Raw genomic sequence first — 19,731 nt, 5'->3', positions numbered from 1 at the left:
GTAAAGAGAAGCAGATGTTTGCGACATGTCAAATTACTGTTAGAAGTGAGATTAGTTTTCCTTTTCTCTGCAGAAGTTTTACTTTGAAAGATAATAACGTTCTTTTGAATGTGTATTTATTTCATGAAATGCTTTTGTAAGAAAAGCACATGTGTTTTTCTGTAAAGAGAAGCAGTTCTTTGGAACATGTTAAAGTATTGGTAGAAGTGAGATCCGCATTCCTTTTCTCTGTACAAGCTTTACTTTGAAAGATATTCACATTCTTTTGAAAGTGTATTCATTTCTTGAAAAGCTTTAGCATGAAACACACATGTGTATCTTGGTAAGGAGAAGCAGTTGTTTACGACATTCAAAGTATTGTTTGAAGTGAAATCAGTATTCCTTTTCTCTGTAGCAGGTTTACTTTGAAAGAAAATCACATTCTTTTGAAAGGGTGTTCATTTCATAAATAGCTTTAGTAAGAAACGCACATGTGTTTCTCTAAAGAGAGGCCATTTTTTGCGACATGTCAAAGTATTGTTAGAAGAGAGATCAGTGTTCCTTTCTGTGTAGAAGCTTTACTTTGAAAGATAATCACATTCCTTTGAAAGTGTATTCATTTCAGGATTAGCTTTAGTAAGAAACACACGTGTTACTTGGTAAAGAGATTCAATTGTTTCCTAAATGTCAAAGTCTTGTTAGAAGTGAGATCAGTGTTCCATCCTCTGTAGAAGCTTTGCTTTGAATGATAATCACGTTCTTTTGAATGTGTATTCATTTCTTAAAAAGTTTTAGTATGAAACACACATGAGTTTCTCTGTAAAGAAGCAGATGTTTGCAACTGTCAAATATCTATTAGAAGTGAGATCAGTTTTCCTTTTCTCTGTCAAAGCTTTATTTTGAAAGATAATCACGTTTTTTGAAAGTGTATTAGTTTCATATATAACTTTAGTAAGAAACGCACAGTTGTTTCTCTGTAAAGAAAGGCCGTATTATGCATCATGTCAAAGTATTTTTAGAAGAGAGATCAGTGTTCCTTTCTCTGTAAAAGCTTTACTTTGAAAGATAATCACATTCTTTTCAAAGTGTATTCATTTCATGAAAAGCATTAGGAAGAAACGCATATGTGTTTCTCTGTAAAGAGAAGCAGTTTTTTCCGACATGTCAAGTATTTTTAGAAGTGAGATCAGTGTTCCTTTTCTCTGTAGAAGCTTTGCTTTGAAGTATAATCATATTCTTTTGAAAGTGTATTCATTTCATGATAAGCTTTAGTAAGAAACGTACATGTGTTTCTCTGTAAAGAAAAGCACTTCTTTTCGACGTGTCAAATTACTGTTAGAAGTGAGATCAGTGTTCATTTTCTCTGTGGAAGCTTTATTTTGAAATATAGTCACGTTCTTTTGAAAGTGTATTCATTTCTAGAAATGCTTTAGTAATAATGCTCATGTGTGTCTTGGTAAAGAGAAGCAGTTGTTTCTGACATGTCAAAGTCTTGTTAGAAGTGTGATCAGTATTCATTTCTCTGTAGAAGCTTTACTTTGAAAGATAATCACATTCTTTGAAAGTGTATTCATTTCATTAATAGCTTTAGTAAGAAACGCACAAGTGTTTCTCTGTAAAGAGAAGCCGTTGTTTGCGACATGTCAAAGTATTGTTAGAAGGGAGATCAGTGTTCCATTCTCTGTAGAAGCTTTGCTTTGCAATACAATTGGTTCTTTAAAAAGTGTATTCATTTCTTTAAAAACTTTAGTAAGAAACGCACATGTGTTTCTTGGTAATGAGAAGCAGTTGTTTGCGACATGTCAACGTCCTATTAGACCTGAGATCAGTGTTGCTTTTCTCTGTAGAAGCTTTAATTTGAAAGATAACCACATTCTTTGAAAGTGTATTTATTTCATAAATAGCTTTAGTAAGAAACGCACATGTGTTTCTCTGTAAAGAGAGGCCATTTTTTGCGACATGTCAAAGTATTGTTATTAGTGAGATCAGTGTTCCTTTTCTCTGTACAAGCTTTACATTGAAAGATAATCACGCTATTTTGAAACTGTATTCTTTCCTGAAAAGCTTTAGTTAAAACGCACTTGTGTTACTTGGTAAGGAGAAGCAGTTGTTTGCGACATGTCAAAGTGTTGTTTGAAGTGAGGTCAATATTCCTTTTCTAGGTACAAGATTTACTTTGAAAGATAATCACATTCTTTTGAAAGTGTATTCATTTCCTGAAAAGCTTTAGTAACTAACACACATGTGTTTCTTGATAAAGAGAAGCAGTTTTTTGCGACATGTCAACGTCTTGTTAGAAGTGATATCAGTGTTCCTTTTCTTTGTACAAGCTTTACTTTGAAGGATAATCACATTCTTTTGAAAGTGTATACATTTCTTGAACAGCTTTAGTTAGAAACACATGTGTTTCTTGGTAAAGAGAAGCAGTTGTTTGCGACATGTCAAAGTATTGTTAGAAGTGAGATCAGTTTACCTTTCTCTGTACAACTTTACTTTGAAAGATAATCATATTCTTCTGAAAGTGTATTCATTTCATTAATAGCTTTAGTAAGAAACGCACAAGTGTTTCTCTGTAAAGAGAAGCAGTTGTTTGCGACATGTCAAAGTATTGTTAGAAGTGAGATCAGTGTTCCATTCTCTGTAGAAACTCTGCTTTGAAATATAATCATGTTCTTTTAAAAGTGTATTCATTTCTTTAAAACTTTAGTAAGCAAAGCACATGTGTTACTTGGTTAGGAGAAGCAGTTGTTTGGGACATGTCAAAATATTGTTTGAAGTGAGATCAATATTCCTTTTCTCTGTACAAGCTTTAATTTGAAAGATAATCACGTTCTTTTGAAAGTGTATACATTTCTTGAAAATCTTTAGTAAGAAACATACATGTATTTCTCTCTAAAGAAAAGCAGTTGTTTGTGACATGTCAAATTACTGTTAAAAATGAGAACAGTTTTCTTTTCTCTCTACAAGCTTTACTTTGAAAGATAATCTCATTGTTTTGAAAGTGTATTCATTTCAAAAATAGCTTTAGTAAGAAACGCACAACTGTTTCTCTGTAAAGAAAAGCCATTTTTTGCGACATGTCAAAGTATTTTTGGAAGAGAGATAAGTGTTCCTTTCTCTGTAGAAGCTTTACTTTGAAAGATAATCACATTTATTTCAAAGTGTATTCATTTCATGAAAAGCTTTAGGAAGAAACACACATGTGTTTCCCTGTAAAGAGAAGCAGTTGTTTGCGACGTGTCAAATTATTGTTAGAAGTGATATCAATGTTCCTTTTCTCCGTAGAAGCTTTACTTTGAAAGAAAGTCACATTCTTTGGAAAGTGTATTCATTTTATAAATAGCTTTAGTAAGAAACACACGTCTTTCTGTGTAAAGAAAAGTTGTTTGCGACATGTCAAATTACTGTTAGAAGTGAGATCAGTGTTCCTTTTCTCTGTAGAAGCTATGCTTTGAAATATAATCACGTTCTTTTGAAAGTGTATTCATTCATTTCTTGAAAAGCTTTACTAAGAAACCCACGTGTATCTTGTTAAAGAGAAGCAATTGTTTGCGACATGTCAAAGTATTGTTTGAAGTGAGATCAGTATTCCTTTTCTCTGTAGAAGCTTTATTTGAAAGATAATCACATTCTTTTGAAAGTGTATTCATTTCTTGAAATGCTTTAGTAAGAAACGCACATGTCTTTTTCTGTAAAGCAAAGCAGTTCTTTGTGACATGTCAAAGGCTTGTTAGAAGTGAGATCCGTGTTCCTTTTCTCTGTAGAATCTTTGCTTTTAAATATAATCACGTTCTTTTTAAAGTGTATTCATTTTAGGAAAAGCTTTATTAAGAAATGCACATGTGCTTCTCCTTATAGAGAAGCAGATTTTTCCGACATATCTATTACTGTTTGAAGTGAGATCAGTTTTCCTTTTCTCTGTAGAAGCTTTACTTTGGAAGATAATCACATTGTTTTGAAAGAGTTCATTTCAAAAATAGCTTTAGTAAGAAACGCAAAAGTGTTTCTTTGTAAAGAAAAGCAGTTGTTTGCAACATGGCAAATTACTGTTAGAAGTGAGATCAGTGTTACTTTTCTCTGTAGAAGCTTTGCTTTGAAATATAATCATGTTCTTTTGAAAGTGTATTCATCTCTTGAAAAGCTTTATTAAGAAACACATGTGTTTCTTGGTAAAGAGAAGCAGTTTTTGCTACATGTCAAAGTCTTTTGAGAAGTGAGATCAGTGTTCCTTTTCTCTATAGAAGCTTTACTTTGGAAGATAATCACGTTTTTTTGAAAGTGCATTTATTTCATGAAATACTTTTGTAAGAAACACACATGTGTTTCTCTGTAAGGAGAAGCAGTTGTTTTCGACATGTCAAAGTATTGTTAGAAGTGAGATCAGTAGTCATTTTCTGTGTGCAAGCTTTAATTTGAAATATAATCACGTTCTTTTGAAAGTGTATTTATTTCTTTAAATGCTTTAGTAATAACACACATGTGTTTCTTGGTAAGGAAAGGCAGTTGTTTCTGACATGTCAAAGCCTTGTTAGAAGTGAGATCAGTGTTCATTTCTCTTTAGAAACTTTACTTTGAAAGATAATCACATTCTTTGAAAGTGTATTCATTTCATAAATAACTTAAGTAAGAAACGCACAACTGTTCCTTGTAAAGAGAAGCCATTGTTTACGACATGTCAAAGTATTGGTAGAAGTGAGATCAGTGTTCCTTTTCTCTGTAGAATCTTTGTTTTGAAATATAAACATGTTCTTTTGAAAGTGTATTCATATCTTGAAAAGCTTTAGTAAGAAACGCACATGTGTTTCTCTGTAAAGAGAAGCAGATGTTTGCGACATGTCAAATTACTGTTAGAAGTGAGATTAGTTTTCCTTTTCTCTGCAGAAGTTTTACTTTGAAAGATAATAACGTTCTTTTGAATGTGTATTTATTTCATGAAATGCTTTTGTAAGAAAAGCACATGTGTTTTTCTGTAAAGAGAAGCAGTTCTTTGGAACATGTTAAAGTATTGGTAGAAGTGAGATCCGCATTCCTTTTCTCTGTACAAGCTTTACTTTGAAAGATATTCACATTCTTTTGAAAGTGTATTCATTTCTTGAAAAGCTTTAGCATGAAACACACATGTGTATCTTGGTAAGGAGAAGCAGTTGTTTACGACATTCAAAGTATTGTTTGAAGTGAAATCAGTATTCCTTTTCTCTGTAGCAGGTTTACTTTGAAAGAAAATCACATTCTTTTGAAAGGGTGTTCATTTCATAAATAGCTTTAGTAAGAAACGCACATGTGTTTCTCTAAAGAGAGGCCATTTTTTGCGACATGTCAAAGTATTGTTAGAAGAGAGATCAGTGTTCCTTTCTGTGTAGAAGCTTTACTTTGAAAGATAATCACATTCCTTTGAAAGTGTATTCATTTCAGGATTAGCTTTAGTAAGAAACACACGTGTTACTTGGTAAAGAGATTCAATTGTTTCCTAAATGTCAAAGTCTTGTTAGAAGTGAGATCAGTGTTCCATCCTCTGTAGAAGCTTTGCTTTGAATGATAATCACGTTCTTTTGAATGTGTATTCATTTCTTAAAAAGTTTTAGTATGAAACACACATGAGTTTCTCTGTAAAGAAGCAGATGTTTGCAACTGTCAAATATCTATTAGAAGTGAGATCAGTTTTCCTTTTCTCTGTCAAAGCTTTATTTTGAAAGATAATCACGTTTTTTGAAAGTGTATTAGTTTCATATATAACTTTAGTAAGAAACGCACAGTTGTTTCTCTGTAAAGAAAGGCCGTATTATGCATCATGTCAAAGTATTTTTAGAAGAGAGATCAGTGTTCCTTTCTCTGTAAAAGCTTTACTTTGAAAGATAATCACATTCTTTTCAAAGTGTATTCATTTCATGAAAAGCATTAGGAAGAAACGCATATGTGTTTCTCTGTAAAGAGAAGCAGTTTTTTCCAACATGTCAAGTATTTTTAGAAGTGAGATCAGTGTTCCTTTTCTCTGTAGAAGCTTTGCTTTGAAGTATAATCATATTCTTTTGAAAGTGTATTCATTTCATGATAAGCTTTAGTAAGAAACGTACATGTGTTTCTCTGTAAAGAAAAGCACTTCTTTTCGACGTGTCAAATTACTGTTAGAAGTGAGAACAGTGTTCATTTTCTCTGTGGAAGCTTTATTTTGAAATATAGTCACGTTCTTTTGAAAGTGTATTCATTTCTAGAAATGCTTTAGTAATAATGCTCATGTGTGTCTTGGTAAAGAGAAGCAGTTGTTTCTGACATGTCAAAGTCTTGTTAGAAGTGTGATCAGTATTCATTTCTCTGTAGAAGCTTTACTTTGAAAGATAATCACATTCTTTGAAAGTGTATTCATTTCATTAATAGCTTTAGTAAGAAACGCACAAGTGTTTCTCTGTAAAGAGAAGCCGTTGTTTGCGACATGTCAAAGTATTGTTAGAAGGGAGATCAGTGTTCCATTCTCTGTAGAAGCTTTGCTTTGCAATACAATTGGTTCTTTAAAAAGTGTATTCATTTCTTTAAAAACTTTAGTAAGAAACGCACATGTGTTTCTTGGTAATGAGAAGCAGTTGTTTGCGACATGTCAACGTCCTATTAGACCTGAGATCAGTGTTGCTTTTCTCTGTAGAAGCTTTAATTTGAAAGATAACCACATTCTTTGAAAGTGTATTTATTTCATAAATAGCTTTAGTAAGAAACGCACATGTGTTTCTCTGTAAAGAGAGGCCATTTTTTGCGACATGTCAAAGTATTGTTATTAGTGAGATCAGTGTTCCTTTTCTCTGTACAAGCTTTACATTGAAAGATAATCACGCTATTTTGAAACTGTATTCTTTCCTGAAAAGCTTTAGTTAAAACGCACTTGTGTTACTTGGTAAGGAGAAGCAGTTGTTTGCGACATGTCAAAGTGTTGTTTGAAGTGAGGTCAATATTCCTTTTCTAGGTACAAGATTTACTTTGAAAGATAATCACATTCTTTTGAAAGTGTATTCATTTCCTGAAAAGCTTTAGTAACTAACACACATGTGTTTCTTGATAAAGAGAAGCAGTTTTTTGCGACATGTCAACGTCTTGTTAGAAGTGATATCAGTGTTCCTTTTCTTTGTACAAGCTTTACTTTGAAGGATAATCACATTCTTTTGAAAGTGTATACATTTCTTGAACAGCTTTAGTTAGAAACACATGTGTTTCTTGGTAAAGAGAAGCAGTTGTTTGCGACATGTCAAAGTATTGTTAGAAGTGAGATCAGTTTACCTTTCTCTGTACAACTTTACTTTGAAAGATAATCATATTCTTCTGAAAGTGTATTCATTTCATTAATAGCTTTAGTAAGAAACGCACAAGTGTTTCTCTGTAAAGAGAAGCAGTTGTTTGCGACATGTCAAAGTATTGTTAGAAGTGAGATCAGTGTTCCATTCTCTGTAGAAACTCTGCTTTGAAATATAATCATGTTCTTTTAAAAGTGTATTCATTTCTTTAAAACTTTAGTAAGCAAAGCACATGTGTTACTTGGTTAGGAGAAGCAGTTGTTTGGGACATGTCAAAATATTGTTTGAAGTGAGATCAATATTCCTTTTCTCTGTACAAGCTTTAATTTGAAAGATAATCACGTTCTTTTGAAAGTGTATACATTTCTTGAAAATCTTTAGTAAGAAACATACATGTATTTCTCTCTAAAGAAAAGCAGTTGTTTGTGACATGTCAAATTACTGTTAAAAATGAGAACAGTTTTCTTTTCTCTCTACAAGCTTTACTTTGAAAGATAATCTCATTGTTTTGAAAGTGTATTCATTTCAAAAATAGCTTTAGTAAGAAACGCACAACTGTTTCTCTGTAAAGAAAAGCCATTTTTTGCGACATGTCAAAGTATTTTTGGAAGAGAGATAAGTGTTCCTTTCTCTGTAGAAGCTTTACTTTGAAAGATAATCACATTTATTTCAAAGTGTATTCATTTCATGAAAAGCTTTAGGAAGAAACACACATGTGTTTCCCTGTAAAGAGAAGCAGTTGTTTGCGACGTGTCAAAATATTGTTAGAAGTGATATCAATGTTCCTTTTCTCCGTAGAAGCTTTACTTTGAAAGAAAGTCACATTCTTTGGAAAGTGTATTCATTTTATAAATAGCTTTAGTAAGAAACACACGTCTTTCTGTGTAAAGAAAAGTTGTTTGCGACATGTCAAATTACTGTTAGAAGTGAGATCAGTGTTCCTTTTCTCTGTAGAAGCTATGCTTTGAAATATAATCACGTTCTTTTGAAAGTGTATTCATTCATTTCTTGAAAAGCTTTACTAAGAAACCCACGTGTATCTTGTTAAAGAGAAGCAATTGTTTGCGACATGTCAAAGTATTGTTTGAAGTGAGATCAGTATTCCTTTTCTCTGTAGAAGCTTTATTTGAAAGATAATCACATTCTTTTGAAAGTGTATTCATTTCTTGAAATGCTTTAGTAAGAAACGCACATGTCTTTTTCTGTAAAGCAAAGCAGTTCTTTGTGACATGTCAAAGGCTTGTTAGAAGTGAGATCCGTGTTCCTTTTCTCTGTAGAATCTTTGCTTTTAAATATAATCACGTTCTTTTTAAAGTGTATTCATTTTAGGAAAAGCTTTATTAAGAAATGCACATGTGCTTCTCCTTATAGAGAAGCAGATTTTTCCGACATATCTATTACTGTTTGAAGTGAGATCAGTTTTCCTTTTCTCTGTAGAAGCTTTACTTTGGAAGATAATCACATTGTTTTGAAAGAGTTCATTTCAAAAATAGCTTTAGTAAGAAACGCAAAAGTGTTTCTTTGTAAAGAAAAGCAGTTGTTTGCAACATGGCAAATTACTGTTAGAAGTGAGATCAGTGTTACTTTTCTCTGTAGAAGCTTTGCTTTGAAATATAATCATGTTCTTTTGAAAGTGTATTCATCTCTTGAAAAGCTTTATTAAGAAACACATGTGTTTCTTGGTAAAGAGAAGCAGTTTTTGCTACATGTCAAAGTCTTTTGAGAAGTGAGATCAGTGTTCCTTTTCTCTATAGAAGCTTTACTTTGGAAGATAATCACGTTTTTTTGAAAGTGCATTTATTTCATGAAATACTTTTGTAAGAAACACACATGTGTTTCTCTGTAAGGAGAAGCAGTTGTTTTCGACATGTCAAAGTATTGTTAGAAGTGAGATCAGTAGTCATTTTCTGTGTGCAAGCTTTAATTTGAAATATAATCACGTTCTTTTGAAAGTGTATTTATTTCTTTAAATGCTTTAGTAATAACACACATGTGTTTCTTGGTAAGGAAAGGCAGTTGTTTCTGACATGTCAAAGCCTTGTTAGAAGTGAGATCAGTGTTCATTTCTCTTTAGAAACTTTACTTTGAAAGATAATCACATTCTTTGAAAGTGTATTCATTTCATAAATAACTTAAGTAAGAAACGCACAACTGTTCCTTGTAAAGAGAAGCCATTGTTTACGACATGTCAAAGTATTGGTAGAAGTGAGATCAGTGTTCCTTTTCTCTGTAGAATCTTTGTTTTGAAATATAAACATGTTCTTTTGAAAGTGTATTCATATCTTGAAAAGCTTTAGTAAGAAACGCACATGTGTTTCTCTGTAAAGAGAAGCAGATGTTTGCGACATGTCAAATTACTGTTAGAAGTGAGATTAGTTTTCCTTTTCTCTGCAGAAGTTTTACTTTGAAAGATAATAACGTTCTTTTGAATGTGTATTTATTTCATGAAATGCTTTTGTAAGAAAAGCACATGTGTTTTTCTGTAAAGAGAAGCAGTTCTTTGGAACATGTTAAAGTATTGGTAGAAGTGAGATCCGCATTCCTTTTCTCTGTACAAGCTTTACTTTGAAAGATATTCACATTCTTTTGAAAGTGTATTCATTTCTTGAAAAGCTTTAGCATGAAACACACATGTGTATCTTGGTAAGGTGAAGCAGTTGTTTACGACATTCAAAGTATTGTTTGAAGTGAAATCAGTATTCCTTTTCTCTGTAGCAGGTTTACTTTGAAAGAAAATCACATTCTTTTGAAAGGGTGTTCATTTCATAAATAGCTTTAGTAAGAAACGCACATGTGTTTCTCTAAAGAGAGGCCATTTTTTGCGACATGTCAAAGTATTGTTAGAAGAGAGATCAGTGTTCCTTTCTCTGTAAAAGCTTTACTTTGAAAGATAATCACATTCTTTTCAAAGTGTATTCATTTCATGAAAAGCATTAGGAAGAAACGCATATGTGTTTCTCTGTAAAGAGAAGCAGTTTTTTCCGACATGTCAAGTATTTTTAGAAGTGAGATCAGTGTTCCTTTTCTCTGTAGAAGCTTTGCTTTGAAGTATAATCATATTCTTTTGAAAGTGTATTCATTTCATGATAAGCTTTAGTAAGAAACGTACATGTGTTTCTCTGTAAAGAAAAGCACTTCTTTTCGACGTGTCAAATTACTGTTAGAAGTGAGATCAGTGTTCATTTTCTCTGTGGAAGCTTTATTTTGAAATATAGTCACGTTCTTTTGAAAGTGTATTCATTTCTAGAAATGCTTTAGTAATAATGCTCATGTGTGTCTTGGTAAAGAGAAGCAGTTGTTTCTGACATGTCAAAGTCTTGTTAGAAGTGTGATCAGTATTCATTTCTCTGTAGAAGCTTTACTTTGAAAGATAATCACATTCTTTGAAAGTGTATTCATTTCATTAATAGCTTTAGTAAGAAACGCACAAGTGTTTCTCTGTAAAGAGAAGCCATTGTTTGCGACATGTCAAAGTATTGTTAGAAGGGAGATCAGTGTTCCATTCTCTGTAGAAGCTTTGCTTTGAAATACAATTGGTTCTTTAAAAAGTGTATTCATTTCTTTAAAAACTTTAGTAAGAAACGCACATGTGTTTCTTGGTAATGAGAAGCAGTTGTTTGCGACATGTCAACGTCCTATTAGACCTGAGATCAGTGTTGCTTTTCTCTGTAGAAGCTTTAATTTGAAAGATAACCACATTCTTTGAAAGTGTATTTATTTCATAAATAGCTTTAGTAAGAAACGCACATGTGTTTCTCTGTAAAGAGAGGCCATTTTTTGCGACATGTCAAAGTATTGTTATTAGTGAGATCAGTGTTCCTTTTCTCTGTACAAGCTTTACATTGAAAGATAATCACGCTATTTTGAAACTGTATTCTTTCCTGAAAAGCTTTAGTTAAAACGCACTTGTGTTACTTGGTAAGGAGAAGCAGTTGTTTGCGACATGTCAAAGTGTTGTTTGAAGTGAGGTCAATATTCCTTTTCTAGGTACAAGATTTACTTTGAAAGATAATCACATTCTTTTGAAAGTGTATTCATTTCCTGAAAAGCTTTAGTAACTAACACACATGTGTTTCTTGATAAAGAGAAGCAGTTTTTTGCGACATGTCAACGTCTTGTTAGAAGTGATATCAGTGTTCCTTTTCTTTGTACAAGCTTTACTTTGAAGGATAATCACATTCTTTTGAAAGTGTATACATTTCTTGAACTGCTTTAGTTAGAAACACATGTGTTTCTTGGTAAAGAGAAGCAGTTGTTTGCGACATGTCAAAGTATTGTTAGAAGTGAGATCAGTTTACCTTTCTCTGTACAACTTTACTTTGAAAGATAATCATATTCTTCTGAAAGTGTATTCATTTCATTAATAGCTTTAGTAAGAAACGCACAAGTGTTTCTCTGTAAAGAGAAGCAGTTGTTTGCGACATGTCAAAGTATTGTTAGAAGTGAGATCAGTGTTCCATTCTCTGTAGAAACTCTGCTTTGAAATATAATCATGTTCTTTTAAAAGTGTATTCATTTCTTTAAAACTTTAGTAAGCAAAGCACATGTGTTACTTGGTTAGGAGAAGCAGTTGTTTGGGACATGTCAAAATATTGTTTGAAGTGAGATCAATATTCCTTTTCTCTGTACAAGCTTTAATTTGAAAGATAATCACGTTCTTTTGAAAGTGTATACATTTCTTGAAAATCTTTAGTAAGAAACATACATGTATTTCTCTCTAAAGAAAAGCAGTTGTTTGTGACATGTCAAATTACTGTTAAAAATGAGAACAGTTTTCTTTTCTCTCTACAAGCTTTACTTTGAAAGATAATCTCATTGTTTTGAAAGTGTATTCATTTCAAAAATAGCTTTAGTAAGAAACGCACAACTGTTTCTCTGTAAAGAAAAGCCATTTTTTGCGACATGTCAAAGTATTTTTGGAAGAGAGATAAGTGTTCCTTTCTCTGTAGAAGCTTTACTTTGAAAGATAATCACATTTATTTCAAAGTGTATTCATTTCATGAAAAGCTTTAGGAAGAAACACACATGTGTTTCCCTGTAAAGAGAAGCAGTTGTTTGCGACGTGTCAAATTATTGTTAGAAGTGATATCAATGTTCCTTTTCTCCGTAGAAGCTTTACTTTGAAAGAAAGTCACATTCTTTGGAAAGTGTATTCATTTTATAAATAGCTTTAGTAAGAAACACACGTCTTTCTGTGTAAAGAAAAGTTGTTTGCGACATGTCAAATTACTGTTAGAAGTGAGATCAGTGTTCCTTTTCTCTGTAGAAGCTATGCTTTGAAATATAATCACGTTCTTTTGAAAGTGTATTCATTCATTTCTTGGAAAGCTTTACTAAGAAACCCACGTGTATCTTGTTAAAGAGAAGCAATTGTTTGCGACATGTCAAAGTATTGTTTGAAGTGAGATCAGTATTCCTTTTCTCTGTAGAAGCTTTATTTGAAAGATAATCACATTCTTTTGAAAGTGTATTCATTTCTTGAAATGCTTTAGTAAGAAACGCACATGTCTTTTTCTGTAAAGCAAAGCAGTTCTTTGTGACATGTCAAAGGCTTGTTAGAAGTGAGATCCGTGTTCCTTTTCTCTGTAGAATCTTTGCTTTTAAATATAATCACGTTCTTTTTAAAGTGTATTCATTTTAGGAAAAGCTTTATTAAGAAATGCACATGTGCTTCTCCTTATAGAGAAGCAGATTTTTCCGACATATCTATTACTGTTTGAAGTGAGATCAGTTTTCCTTTTCTCTGTAGAAGCTTTACTTTGGAAGATAATCACATTGTTTTGAAAGAGTTCATTTCAAAAATAGCTTTAGTAAGAAACGCAAAAGTGTTTCTTTGTAAAGAAAAGCAGTTGTTTGCAACATGGCAAATTACTGTTAGAAGTGAGATCAGTGTTACTTTTCTCTGTAGAAGCTTTGCTTTGAAATATAATCATGTTCTTTTGAAAGTGTATTCATCTCTTGAAAAGCTTTATTAAGAAACACATGTGTTTCTTGGTAAAGAGAAGCAGTTTTTGCTACATGTCAAAGTCTTTTGAGAAGTGAGATCAGTGTTCCTTTTCTCTATAGAAGCTTTACTTTGGAAGATAATCACGTTTTTTTGAAAGTGCATTTATTTCATGAAATACTTTTGTAAGAAACACACATGTGTTTCTCTGTAAGGAGAAGCAGTTGTTTTCGACATGTCAAAGTATTGTTAGAAGTGAGATCAGTAGTCATTTTCTGTGTGCAAGCTTTAATTTGAAATATAATCACGTTCTTTTGAAAGTGTATTTATTTCTTTAAATGCTTTAGTAATAACACACATGTGTTTCTTGGTAAGGAAAGGCAGTTGTTTCTGACATGTCAAAGCCTTGTTAGAAGTGAGATCAGTGTTCATTTCTCTTTAGAAACTTTACTTTGAAAGATAATCACATTCTTTGAAAGTGTATTCATTTCATAAATAACTTAAGTAAGAAACGCACAACTGTTCCTTGTAAAGAGAAGCCATTGTTTACGACATGTCAAAGTATTGGTAGAAGTGAGATCAGTGTTCCTTTTCTCTGTAGAATCTTTGTTTTGAAATATAAACATGTTCTTTTGAAAGTGTATTCATATCTTGAAAAGCTTTAGTAAGAAACGCACATGTGTTTCTCTGTAAAGAGAAGCAGATGTTTGCGACATGTCAAATTACTGTTAGAAGTGAGATTAGTTTTCCTTTTCTCTGCAGAAGTTTTACTTTGAAAGATAATAACGTTCTTTTGAATGTGTATTTATTTCATGAAATGCTTTTGTAAGAAAAGCACATGTGTTTTTCTGTAAAGAGAAGCAGTTCTTTGGAACATGTTAAAGTATTGGTAGAAGTGAGATCCGCATTCCTTTTCTCTGTACAAGCTTTACTTTGAAAGATATTCACATTCTTTTGAAAGTGTATTCATTTCTTGAAAAGCTTTAGCATGAAACACACATGTGTATCTTGGTAAGGTGAAGCAGTTGTTTACGACATTCAAAGTATTGTTTGAAGTGAAATCAGTATTCCTTTTCTCTGTAGCAGGTTTACTTTGAAAGAAAATCACATTCTTTTGAAAGGGTGTTCATTTCATAAATAGCTTTAGTAAGAAACGCACATGTGTTTCTCTAAAGAGAGGCCATTTTTTGCGACATGTCAAAGTATTGTTAGAAGAGAGATCAGTGTTCCTTTCTCTGTAAAAGCTTTACTTTGAAAGATAATCACATTCTTTTCAAAGTGTATTCATTTCATGAAAAGCATTAGGAAGAAACGCATATGTGTTTCTCTGTAAAGAGAAGCAGTTTTTTCCGACATGTCAAGTATTTTTAGAAGTGAGATCAGTGTTCCTTTTCTCTGTAGAAGCTTTGCTTTGAAGTATAATCATATTCTTTTGAAAGTGTATTCATTTCATGATAAGCTTTAGTAAGAAACGTACATGTGTTTCTCTGTAAAGAAAAGCACTTCTTTTCGACGTGTCAAATTACTGTTAGAAGTGAGATCAGTGTTCATTTTCTCTGTGGAAGCTTTATTTTGAAATATAGTCACGTTCTTTTGAAAGTGTATTCATTTCTAGAAATGCTTTAGTAATAATGCTCATGTGTGTCTTGGTAAAGAGAAGCAGTTGTTTCTGACATGTCAAAGTCTTGTTAGAAGTGTGATCAGTATTCATTTCTCTGTAGAAGCTTTACTTTGAAAGATAATCACATTCTTTGAAAGTGTATTCATTTCATTAATAGCTTTAGTAAGAAACGCACAAGTGTTTCTCTGTAAAGAGAAGCCATTGTTTGCGACATGTCAAAGTATTGTTAGAAGGGAGATCAGTGTTCCATTCTCTGTAGAAGCTTTGCTTTGAAATACAATTGGTTCTTTAAAAAGTGTATTCATTTCTTTAAAAACTTTAGTAAGAAACGCACATGTGTTTCTTGGTAATGAGAAGCAGTTGTTTGCGACATGTCAACGTCCTATTAGACCTGAGATCAGTGTTGCTTTTCTCTGTAGAAGCTTTAATTTGAAAGATAACCACATTCTTTGAAAGTGTATTTATTTCATAAATAGCTTTAGTAAGAAACGCACATGTGTTTCTCTGTAAAGAGAGGCCATTTTTTGCGACATGTCAAAGTATTGTTATTAGTGAGATCAGTGTTCCTTTTCTCTGTACAAGCTTTACATTGAAAGATAATCACGCTATTTTGAAACTGTATTCTTTCCTGAAAAGCTTTAGTTAAAACGCACTTGTGTTACTTGGTAAGGAGAAGCAGTTGTTTGCGACATGTCAAAGTGTTGTTTGAAGTGAGGTCAATATTCCTTTTCTAGGTACAAGATTTACTTTGAAAGATAATCACATTCTTTTGAAAGTGTATTCATTTCCTGAAAAGCTTTAGTAACTAACACACATGTGTTTCTTGATAAAGAGAAGCAGTTTTTTGCGACATGTCAACGTCTTGTTAGAAGTGATATCAGTGTTCCTTTTCTTTGTACAAGCTTTACTTTGAAGGATAATCACATTCTTTTGAAAGTGTATACATTTCTTGAACTGCTTTAGTTAGAAACACATGTGTTTCTTGGTAAAGAGAAGCAGTTGTTTGCGACATGTCAAAGTATTGTTAGAAGTGAGATCAGTTTACCTTTCTCTGTACAACTTTACTTTGAAAGATAATCATATTCTTCTGAAAGTGTATTCATTTCATTAATAGCTTTAGTAAGAAACGCACAAGTGTTTCTCTGTAAAGAGAAGCAGTTGTTTGCGACATGTCAAAGTATTGTTAGAAGTGAGATCAGTGTTCCATTCTCTGTAGAAACTCTGCTTTGAAATATAATCATGTTCTTTTAAAAGTGTATTCATTTCTTTAAAACTTTAGTAAGCAAAGCACATGTGTTACTTGGTTAGGAGAAGCAGTTGTTTGGGACATGTCAAAATATTGTTTGAAGTGAGATCAATATTCCTTTTCTCTGTACAAGCTTTAATTTGAAAGATAATCACGTTCTTTTGAAAGTGTATACATTTCTTGAAAATCTTTAGTAAGAAACATACATGTATTTCTCTCTAAAGAAAAGCAGTTGTTTGTGACATGTCAAATTACTGTTAAAAATGAGAACAGTTTTCTTTTCTCTCTACAAGCTTTACTTTGAAAGATAATCTCATTGTTTTGAAAGTGTATTCATTTCAAAAATAGCTTTAGTAAGAAACGCACAACTGTTTCTCTGTAAAGAAAAGCCATTTTTTGCGACATGTCAAAGTATTTTTGGAAGAGAGATAAGTGTTCCTTTCTCTGTAGAAGCTTTACTTTGAAAGATAATCACATTTATTTCAAAGTGTATTCATTTCATGAAAAGCTTTAGGAAGAAACACACATGTGTTTCCCTGTAAAGAGAAGCAGTTGTTTGCGACGTGTCAAATTATTGTTAGAAGTGATATCAATGTTCCTTTTCTCCGTAGAAGCTTTACTTTGAAAGAAAGTCACATTCTTTGGAAAGTGTATTCATTTTATAAATAGCTTTAGTAAGAAACACACGTCTTTCTGTGTAAAGAAAAGTTGTTTGCGACATGTCAAATTACTGTTAGAAGTGAGATCAGTGTTCCTTTTCTCTGTAGAAGCTATGCTTTGAAATATAATCACGTTCTTTTGAAAGTGTATTCATTCATTTCTTGGAAAGCTTTACTAAGAAACCCACGTGTATCTTGTTAAAGAGAAGCAATTGTTTGCGACATGTCAAAGTATTGTTTGAAGTGAGATCAGTATTCCTTTTCTCTGTAGAAGCTTTATTTGAAAGATAATCACATTCTTTTGAAAGTGTATTCATTTCTTGAAATGCTTTAGTAAGAAACGCACATGTCTTTTTCTGTAAAGCAAAGCAGTTCTTTGTGACATGTCAAAGGCTTGTTAGAAGTGAGATCCGTGTTCCTTTTCTCTGTAGAATCTTTGCTTTTAAATATAATCACGTTCTTTTTAAAGTGTATTCATTTTAGGAAAAGCTTTATTAAGAAATGCACATGTGCTTCTCCTTATAGAGAAGCAGATTTTTCCGACATATCTATTACTGTTTGAAGTGAGATCAGTTTTCCTTTTCTCTGTAGAAGCTTTACTTTGGAAGATAATCACATTGTTTTGAAAGAGTTCATTTCAAAAATAGCTTTAGTAAGAAACGCAAAAGTGTTTCTTTGTAAAGAAAAGCAGTTGTTTGCAACATGGCAAATTACTGTTAGAAGTGAGATCAGTGTTACTTTTCACTGTAGAAGCTTTGCTTTGAAATATAATCATGTTCTTTTGAAAGTGTATTCATCTCTTGAAAAGCTTTATTAAGAAACACATGTGTTTCTTGGTAAAGAGAAGCAGTTTTTGCTACATGTCAAAGTCTTTTGAGAAGTGAGATCAGTGTTCCTTTTCTCTATAGAAGCTTTACTTTGGAAGATAATCACGTTTTTTTGAAAGTGCATTTATTTCATGAAATACTTTTGTAAGAAACACACATGTGTTTCTCTGTAAGGAGAAGCAGTTGTTTTCGACATGTCAAAGTATTGTTAGAAGTGAGATCAGTAGTCATTTTCTGTGTGCAAGCTTTAATTTGAAATATAATCACGTTCTTTTGAAAGTGTATTTATTTCTTTAAATGCTTTAGTAATAACACACATGTGTTTCTTGGTAAGGAAAGGCAGTTGTTTCTGACATGTCAAAGCCTTGTTAGAAGTGAGATCAGTGTTCATTTCTCTTTAGAAACTTTACTTTGAAAGATAATCACATTCTTTGAAAGTGTATTCATTTCATAAATAACTTAAGTAAGAAACGCACAACTGTTCCTTGTAAAGAGAAGCCATTGTTTACGACATGTCAAAGTATTGTTAGAAGTGAGATCAGTGTTCCTTTTCTCTGTAGAATCTTTGTTTTGAAATATAAACATGTTCTTTTGAAAGTGTATTCATATCTTGAAAAGCTTTAGTAAGAAACGCACATGTGTTTCTCTGTAAAGAGAAGCAGATGTTTGCGACATGTCAAATTACTGTTAGAAGTGAGATTAGTTTTCCTTTTCTCTGCAGAAGTTTTACTTTGAAAGATAATAACGTTCTTTTGAATGTGTATTTATTTCATGAAATGCTTTTGTAAGAAAAGCACATGTGTTTTTCTGTAAAGAGAAGCAGTTCTTTGGAACATGTTAAAGTATTGGTAGAAGTGAGATCCGCATTCCTTTTCTCTGTACAAGCTTTACTTTGAAAGATATTCACATTCTTTTGAAAGTGTATTCATTTCTTGAAAAGCTTTAGCATGAAACACACATGTGTATCTTGGTAAGGAGAAGCAGTTGTTTACGACATTCAAAGTATTGTTTGAAGTGAAATCAGTATTCCTTTTCTCTGTAGCAGGTTTACTTTGAAAGAAAATCACATTCTTTTGAAAGGGTGTTCATTTCATAAATAGCTTTAGTAAGAAACGCACATGTGTTTCTCTAAAGAGAGGCCATTTTTTGCGACATGTCAAAGTATTGTTAGAAGAGAGATCAGTGTTCCTTTCTGTGTAGAAGCTTTACTTTGAAAGATAATCACATTCCTTTGAAAGTGTATTCATTTCAGGATTAGCTTTAGTAAGAAACACACGTGTTACTTGGTAAAGAGATTCAATTGTTTCCTAAATGTCAAAGTCTTGTTAGAAGTGAGATCAGTGTTCCATCCTCTGTAGAAGCTTTGCTTTGAATGATAATCACGTTCTTTTGAATGTGTATTCATTTCTTAAAAAGTTTTAGTATGAAACACACATGAGTTTCTCTGTAAAGAAGCAGATGTTTGCAACTGTCAAATATCTATTAGAAGTGAGATCAGTTTTCCTTTTCTCTGTCAAAGCTTTATTTTGAAAGATAATCACGTTTTTTGAAAGTGTATTAGTTTCATATATAACTTTAGTAAGAAACGCACAGTTGTTTCTCTGTAAAGAAAGGCCGTATTATGCATCATGTCAAAGTATTTTTAGAAGAGAGATCAGTGTTCCTTTCTCTGTAAAAGCTTTACTTTGAAAGATAATCACATTCTTTTCAAAGTGTATTCATTTCATGAAAAGCATTAGGAAGAAACGCATATGTGTTTCTCTGTAAAGAGAAGCAGTTTTTTCCAACATGTCAAGTATTTTTAGAAGTGAGATCAGTGTTCCTTTTCTCTGTAGAAGCTTTGCTTTGAAGTATAATCATATTCTTTTGAAAGTGTATTCATTTCATGATAAGCTTTAGTAAGAAACGTACATGTGTTTCTCTGTAAAGAAAAGCACTTCTTTTCGACGTGTCAAATTACTGTTAGAAGTGAGATCAGTGTTCATTTTCTCTGTGGAAGCTTTATTTTGAAATATAGTCACGTTCTTTTGAAAGTGTATTCATTTCTAGAAATGCTTTAGTAATAATGCTCATGTGTGTCTTGGTAAAGAGAAGCAGTTGTTTCTGACATGTCAAAGTCTTGTTAGAAGTGTGATCAGTATTCATTTCTCTGTAGAAGCTTTACTTTGAAAGATAATCACA

Source organism: Chionomys nivalis, chromosome 13 (genome assembly GCF_950005125.1).
Source record: "Chionomys nivalis chromosome 13, mChiNiv1.1, whole genome shotgun sequence".
NCBI classification, from domain to species: domain Eukaryota; kingdom Metazoa; phylum Chordata; class Mammalia; order Rodentia; family Cricetidae; genus Chionomys; species Chionomys nivalis.
This window is presented reverse-complemented; position numbering follows the sequence as displayed.